Source organism: Periplaneta americana, chromosome 5, assembly GCF_040183065.1.
Source record: "Periplaneta americana isolate PAMFEO1 chromosome 5, P.americana_PAMFEO1_priV1, whole genome shotgun sequence".
Taxonomy (NCBI): domain Eukaryota; kingdom Metazoa; phylum Arthropoda; class Insecta; order Blattodea; family Blattidae; genus Periplaneta; species Periplaneta americana.
This window is the reverse complement of record NC_091121.1, coordinates 126,917,088-126,925,392: the sequence shown is the minus strand read 5'-3', so window position 1 is coordinate 126,925,392 and position 8,305 is coordinate 126,917,088. Positions and strand designations below refer to the sequence as shown.

At 33.0% G+C, this 8,305-nt stretch overlaps 1 long non-coding RNA gene across 2 annotated transcripts; it reads left to right on the top strand.

The window, feature by feature from the left end:
• The first annotated feature begins 5,264 nt into the window (after positions 1-5,264).
• LOC138700170 (uncharacterized) lies at positions 5,265-7,988 on the top strand. 2 transcript variants are annotated; one of them, XR_011332278.1, is made up of 5 exons: positions 5,265-5,674; positions 6,630-6,786; positions 6,886-7,136; positions 7,407-7,529; positions 7,781-7,988. It is a non-coding gene; the product is annotated as an uncharacterized lncRNA (long non-coding RNA). The 2 variants fall into 2 exon arrangements; XR_011332279.1 differs by having other exon boundaries at positions 7,404-7,529.
• Positions 7,989-8,305: the final 317 nt, after the last annotated feature.

The window sequence follows — 8,305 nt, the reverse complement described above, 5'->3', positions numbered from 1 at the left end:
CATATGAGCGTGGAATCCGGTGTGTTTGTCAGCGTTGTAGTGTACAGTGCGAATGGTTCCATCAGCTTCAACCAACATATAGTGACCCTCGACTTTGTGGCCGTCTCGTTTCTCAACCTGTTCCTTGATGTCGTGAGTGTGTGGATCCTTCACTCCGTACTTGAACTCGTATTTTGGATGATGCTATTGGAACATATAAAATTAGACGAATAAGTATTTCTCTCTTTCAATTACATAATTCTTAGTGATGTAATTAGAACTACTTTGAATACATTGTAATTACATACTACTTACATGGTGGTGTTCTTAGTGATGAATATCAGCAAAAGATGGAGCACAGATCGCGATGAAGACAACAGCAATCTTTGTGAAAAAATGAAAGGGAAAAAACTCATGAATATTTATTTACTGTACAAAACAGTTTTCTGGAAAAGGAAAATAATATATTGCAGTACAAGCGTGGTAAGTGCATTATAACAGAATCGAGGCTTGTTTATTCAATTTCCGAGATTATGTTACACACTTAACGCATGTTTATTGAGTAATATTTTTTGGACGATCGTCATTTAAATAAATTTATTTTTAATTTTGAATATGGCAGAAATTTGTTTGATAAGTAAAAATTTGTCCTATAAGAAAATTGTAACGTCGTTGCCAAGGCAGTATGTAGGTTATTTTGTTTCAGTGTAAACAGTCATTGTTTCATCTGGTAATGAAATTTGTATTAATCTGATCAATATGAGAGTTTATATGTTTTGTAATCATTTAATGATTATGGTAAAAGAATTGGTTGAGGATTTAGTGAATGAAGATATTAAAGAAATATGGAGGATCAGATGCTGTAAGTTAATACCGAAAAAGTCTAAAAGAAGATATGAAATTGTATATTTTTATAAATAAGGTCTTCATTTGTTTCTACTTACTGCATAAGTTAGTAGTTTAGTGCTGTAAGTGATTATAACAGCGCTGACTTTTTTCTGTTTCTATAGCAACCAGAGAACGTGAGGTATTGTCCACTTACGAAGCATGTAAACAGCAATCGTAAGTAGGGAAAAAAGGCATGAATGTCCGAAAACTTATAAACTTATTAACTTTTTCATGTGGATGTGAAAATTATTGTTTTCAGTATATGAATGTCTGATGATATTTATATCGTAATAGAATACATTAGTAATTAACGAGTTAAGATTCATGAGAGGGGCCTACAACTTTAAGTTCGACGTGTTTGATTAAAGGAACTAATGGTATGTGAAACAATACTTTTTAGTTAGACCTTATATCATTTACTAGAAAAAATTAATTTTCGAAACTCATTAACCAGAAATGTGAGATAATGTATGAACGTTTTGAAGGGCTCGAAATCAGTCGAGGACGATGCATTTTGAAGGGCGAAAAAACTCTTAGCCTTCTTCACTAATACATTAAAGATGTATGTCCCAAGTAGTAGACTTACAGTACGTAAAAAAACCCTGTCTTTGATAGTTGGCTCGAGGAAATATTCATCAGCCATTTCTCGCCCATATTCACTTTCGACGATGAACTAATTCTGCTGCTGAATGTGTCGTTAAATAGAATATTACTTCTGTATGAACATCATCTCATGTCACAAGTGAATACATTGAAAATGAGCATTGTTTGCTTATTTAACATTGAAATTTTATGCTTTTCTTGTGATGAATGACTGTTCTGAACAGTACAGTACAGATATATTTAGTTTCTATTGCTATTTATTATTATATTTAAATTAACATGTGAATGAGCAACTGTGTAGAAATTATTAAATAGTATTAGTTGCTACATTTGTGCAATTGCATACAATTTTATATAACCAATGTTCTGATACAAAAATCTCCACTAATTAAATTTATAGTTATAATTACACTTACATAAAACTTATATGCTTCTAATTTGTCCAAACTACTGAAATGAAAACAAATGAGAATCGAAAATATTACTATTGAAAAAACCAAAATCAAATAAAGAAGTGAATATGCAAGTCTGAACCAAGATTATGTGTTATCTTTTACATCCTTGTGAGTATAAATTGAAACTTACTTTCGAGGTGGCCATGGTTGCTATAGGAAACTGTTGAACTGCGATGAGGTTAATGTGTGTCTACTAACATTTTGACTGTCTTTTTATATATATCATCACGAAGTAAAGAATGTGAAGCGTGAACTATGGTCACTCTTGAGAGAGTTATTAGTATTTATTGCCTTTCCTGTAAATGTGTTGATCGCATCGCATACTTCTGTAGGCAGTCAACAGCCCAAGGATTAAGTTACATAATATTCTATTTTAGATTCATTGCATTTCAAAGCTGCGGTTATATGACCGATTGACAGATTAACCGAACAGTGTTGCTAAAAACATTAGCAATTTTCAGGACAGAGTTATGCATTTTTTGGTATGGAATAGGAGCCATTTTGAATACCTTTCGTGAACTAATATCAACACGTGACAAAATTTAGAACACTGTTAAATTATTTGTAATGTTTCTCTTGTCTTTCAGTGTATTCTGAATCTCACCGGACCGGTGGACAACAATGATGTCACACAGCAGTGAAATAGGAACAAAACTGCTGGAAAGTTCGATGGCTATCATGGCGGCTGTACAAGTTGTTGTCTGTGCTACATGACAGAAGCGTTGCGATCGGAAAAAACAACTGAATGTCACATAGCGTGGTAGGCCTGTTGCTATGGTAACAACGGTTGAGTTAAAGCGGTTAGAACTTACCCACCAATGCAGTTCTGCCCAAACTCAAGAAGACTGAACTACCAACAAGATATGGAGGAATCCATCCGAAAGACAACAGCGTAACAATAGGCAACAGTGGTACAGTCATCCCAGCCAATATAAAGACTTCACATTTATTGTGCACACAATGTTATCATTGGTACTGTTCATCTTTGATTCTCTGTCGATTTTTGTATTGTCTTTTTACCTTCGCGTCAATTGTCAATTAATGTTTTAACATCAGTCATCTTAACGTCAATTGTTAGCTTTCATCAGGTGACAGCGTGGTAGTCCATATTGGCAACATAGCACTGTAGTTCCAAGCTCGGCTGCTTAACTGTCATGTCCCATCTTAAAAAAAAAAAACAAGTATAGTAAGATTTTGCGAAATTTCCGTACTGTCATTTCGTTCAAAGAAAAGAGAGCATAAACAATTTATTTCTTGAAGGAGTAGTAATAACTGGTCGTTCATAAGCCATTAACATATTGTTTTTACGTTGTGCTCATTACAAACAATACAGCAGAACCAAAGCAGAACACACTGCCATGACACAACAGTGCACGATGTCATTCGACTGCTAATTCCCGCCCTATACAAGAACCAATCAGATTCACTGATGGCGGCTGATGGATACTGCCACCACCTCTGCAAGCTAATGGAACTGGTGCGACACTGGTGGAGCATCAGTGACGTCATCGTTGAAATTCGGAACACCGTGATGCCATCAGATTGCTCAGCGCTGAGATTCGGAATACGCTCTTTACATTCTATGTCTTATACTAATACTATTGCAGTTAAATTTAAATAGTAGATCTACATTTTCTAATTTGTTTTTATTGTAATTTATGAAACATGTTTTTTTTGTATTTTTTATGTTTTGACAAATGAAAGATTCAAAAATTGAAAAATAACTGCATGGGAGCATAAAAAACAAGCTTACATAGCAAACTCTTTATAAGTGAAAAGCAACATTTTTAAAAATAAGTTGAAAATTTGAAAATACTTCTCTTTTCAGCGTCTATGCTTTTGTATGTAGAAGTTCTCCATAAAAATAAAAACTTAAAATTGTTTAGTCGACAAGTTAAAAAGTGTTAAAATTTATTTAAAAAGGTATATACCTTGGATAGACGGCCCGTTTCGACGCGGTGTTGCGTCTTCATCAGTGTCCCACGAACTACTGTTGATCTTGAATTCTGCCATTTGCATTCGTCAGTTGTAGGGGTGGGGCTGTGTTGCTCTTATGGTGGGGGTGGTTGTTTGTGTTATGTATCATGATATCGAACAATGTGAGGGTATTGAACTGTAATTGCGTATTAAGTATATGTTGTGGTTATGTTATTGTATGTTTATATATTTCGTATTGTTCTAAGATGTTTAACTGTGAACTTTTTGTTGTGATGTGTAGAATTTCCATATCTGTTTTCTATATTATTGTAGTCATGATTATTGTTGATAATATGTTCTGAGTAAGTTTATGTGATGTAGGGTTGGTTATAGCTTTAATATGTTCATTATATCTTGTTTGAAAGGATTTTCCTGTCTGTCCTATGTAAAAATGTGGGCAACTATTGCATTTTAGTTTGTAAACGCCAGTTGAATTATATTTATTTGAATGTTTGATGTGATTATTTAGATATTTCTGTGCTGTGTTACTTGTTTTGTATGCTAGCTTGTATTTTAGTTTTCTGAATGAAGTTGCAATTTTGTAAGTATTGGTATTATGATGTTAATGCTATGTATTTATTCTCACGTGGTGTTTGTGTTGGTTTGTTCTGTTTTTATTCTTCCTTTCTTATTAGTGTGTCTATCATGTTAGGGTTATGTCTTGTGCTATATATTTTATTGTGTTTAGTTCTTCAGTATAGTTGTCATTGTTCATTGGTATGTTAATTACTCTGTGTGTCATTGTACGGAAAGCTGCATGTTTATGTTGTATGGGATGTTTTGATAAATTGTGTATGTGTGTTGTGGTTGTGGTGGTTTTCCTGTATATTTTGAATTCGTGTCTGTTATTTGTTTTGGTTATGGTGATGTCTAAGAAATTTATAGCTTGGTTATGTTCTGTTTATATTATGTACTTTAATTTGGGATGTATTTTGTTGAGTTGTTGATGTAGGTTTTCTATTTGTCTTTTGTTTTCATTATAGGCCTATAGGACTATTATGTCATCTACATATCGATGCCAGCAGGGGCAGCTTTAGAGGTAGTGCCGTTGTGCCATGGCACAACCAGAATACAGAAGGAACAGGAGAATTCATATTAGGGAAGACCAGGTAACTTGATACCCTAAGGGTGAAACCTAACCATTTTTCCCCCATTACTACATATGCTAGTGGATTATGGTGATTTTCTAGTTTGAAGGTTGAATTTTCTTTTGCCAACTTCGTTTCGAATTTCGGTACTGACAAATTCTACAACTGGTAGTGTTTTTGTAACTGTTATGTTGGTGTTACTGTCGTACTCTATTTTAGCGGCGTCAGTACTGGCGTTATTGAAAATGTAATAGCACTAGGTTTCTGAGTCGGTTACTGGAAGTTAGTGAAATTCGAACTTATTAATAATTAATTAATATTAGTATTAATATTAATACATAATAGTTATTTTATGTGTTGCGTTGCGGTTATAAATTCAAGAATAGTCAGATAAGTACGAATAAATATAATATACTTGGGCGTGATAATGCACGTGGGTAATCGATAGAAATATTATTTCACATTTTAATTAATTTCTTTCGTGTTTAGATTTTTATTACAATGTAAAAAAAAAAATGAAATAGTGTGGCAGTGACTCCTACAAGGAAGAAAATGTGTGGCATTCAGAGTACGCTTCAGAAATCTGTAGTTCACATGTATAATGAGTTGAAGAAAGAAGATGATGAAGAAGGAATTATGCTAACGGAGACAGCAATTACAACCAGAATAGCAAAATTATTAGGAGTAAGTATTCTTAAGCATACATTTCAAAGTGGTATTCAGTTTTAGGAGTTTGTACTAATAATTTCATGATTGTGGTCAAACAAAACAAATTTTTAGGTTAGGCCTAGATGTTTAATCAAGTCAGTGATTTTCATATTGCCAAACTAAATACATTTAAGATACTGTAATACTGCAGTAGGTGACAGCTTAAATACATTTACAAATTAGACGAACAAATAATCAAACAGCACGAAAGTAAATTTCCTGTTTTCTCTTTTGGTATTAAATTAACCGTTCAGATCACAATTTACATGCCACATCGGCCGAAGAAAATACAAGTCATATTGTAATTATTAACTTGATATTCCAGTAAATATTACATGAATGTTGGCCTGTTATGGTGCTTAAAAATAATTCAGTTTTATATAATAACTATATAACATACTCTATAAAGCATAGGAACGTTGACTCTGGCTGAATAATTTATCCATGAGTGATCTAAGTAATATTAAATATGTTGTTTCTTCAGAAAAGCTACCCCATCCAAAGTACTTGTTAAGATATAACACTCGAGAGGACGAGGACGCACTACTGGGAAACTAACCATTTCTTTTCGTCCTGGACCTCTCGCATGTTATATTGGTAATTAGTAACAAGTTTGAGGGAGGGACTACTACAGTGCATTAGAATATACAGGTAAATGTCAAAGGATTTTTGTGCTGAAAGTATTTGTGGCTGTGAACTAAAATCACGTGTTCATCGCTATGTAAATATCACAGAAATCAATTAAACAAAATAAAATTATACCTTCTTTGATGTAGCTTTTCTGGAGAATTACCTAAATATTAGCCTACTTAAATCTATCATAGACCCAACCTAACATGTTGATCATTTTCTATTCATATAGCTGGTATCATGCATGAATTTTATGATATAACAATTTTTAGAAGTGTTATGTTATTGTTTGTTATTGCAGCTTGGCTTTACTACTGCTAGAAAAGTGATACATTCACAGAAGGGGACCCCACTTGTGACACCAGGAAAACATAGACTACGTAAACATCCAGTGACTGATGCTAATGATTTTACGAAAGATGCAATTGCGAGATTTATTTATGACAAGTTACATAAAGGTAGGAAGTTACAGGAATTATTGTGTTGATTTATGGAATGTAATTCTGATATTAGTCATATGTATAAAATTATGGCATAATTTTCATTTATTGTTACAGGGGAAGTACTAACAGCAGCAAAAGTTCTGGAACATATGAATGATAATTATGAAACATATTTATTTAGAGGATCCTTATCATCAGTGAAAAAAGTTTTGAAAGAGATGACATTTCTATGGAGCAAAGGGGATCCTTATACACATGTACGAGAAAGTGATGTTATTCGTTTTTGAGAGAGTATATAAGAAATGTGGAGCGTGAGAACCCTAAACCCGTAGTATTCTTGGATGAGACTTGGATTTTTATGAATGGTAAATTTCAATGTATTGTGAGACATTGAGTGATTGAAATTTTTACTGACAAATAGGTTAACACTTATGTGGAATATGAAATTGCAATTAGTATAGGCTACTAACTTAGTAATGAATTCAGGTGGGAACAACATGTTTTGCAATTAATAGTTTCATATTATAACTAGAGGTTAGTTATAAAATTCTTGAACGGTTTTCCTGTGTTTAAAATTTTAGTGTCTCTTAGAGTTTCAATGTGAATTGCTTTTCTCTCTCTGTTTTTTTAAGTAGGATCACCCACTTAGTCATGGAATAAACCAGGTGACGTTTCCAGTGACATGAATGGTGTTATTCGTAGACCAACAAATGAGGGTGGAAGATTAGATGCCAGAACGAAAGGTGGATTTATACTCTGTAAGTTATATTGATTTATATTTTACATAAATTTGGCAAGAGTAATTTTTTTAATCAGGGTACAAAAATATAAAAATTGGTGACTAAATAAAAACATGGGAAAGCCTTTCACCAAAGAGGATCTCATGTCATGTTATGTTCTGTTATGTGCTGTAATTGCAATAAAAGAATAAATTTGTTTTATTTTCTTTATTTAAATGCTGTGAATTCATGTGACGTAATTATATGCCCAGGTATAATTCTTATTGCAGGTGCTGATTTAATTTTTTCATGCAATTGAAAGAAAAGTCAGGACTACCATAGTGCTATGAATGGCCCTGTAGTTGAGAAGTGGGTGCAAACACAGTTGTTGACCTGTGAACATTAGGGCAATGCGTTATTGTCATGGATAGTGCTGCATATCATAGCAGACTTGTGGAAAATCAGCCAACAACAAAATGGAGGAAAGAACAGCTATTGGTGATTGCAACTGAATATAATAGATTTGTTGTATTAAATGATAAGAGTTGATGGTGTGATATCACCTTTTGATATTACATTGCAATATTAATTTCCATACTTTACAGTCATTATTATTATTATTATTATTATTATTATTATTATTATTATTATTATTATTATTACTACTACTACTACTACTACTACTACTATTGCAACTGTTTCTCTTATTTCTCATGATTAGGCACACTTATAGATGCTACTTTTTTCTTTCAGGTGAAATTGAATCTACATAACAATCCTAAGACAACAGAGCCTTGCCAATTACTGTCCTGAAG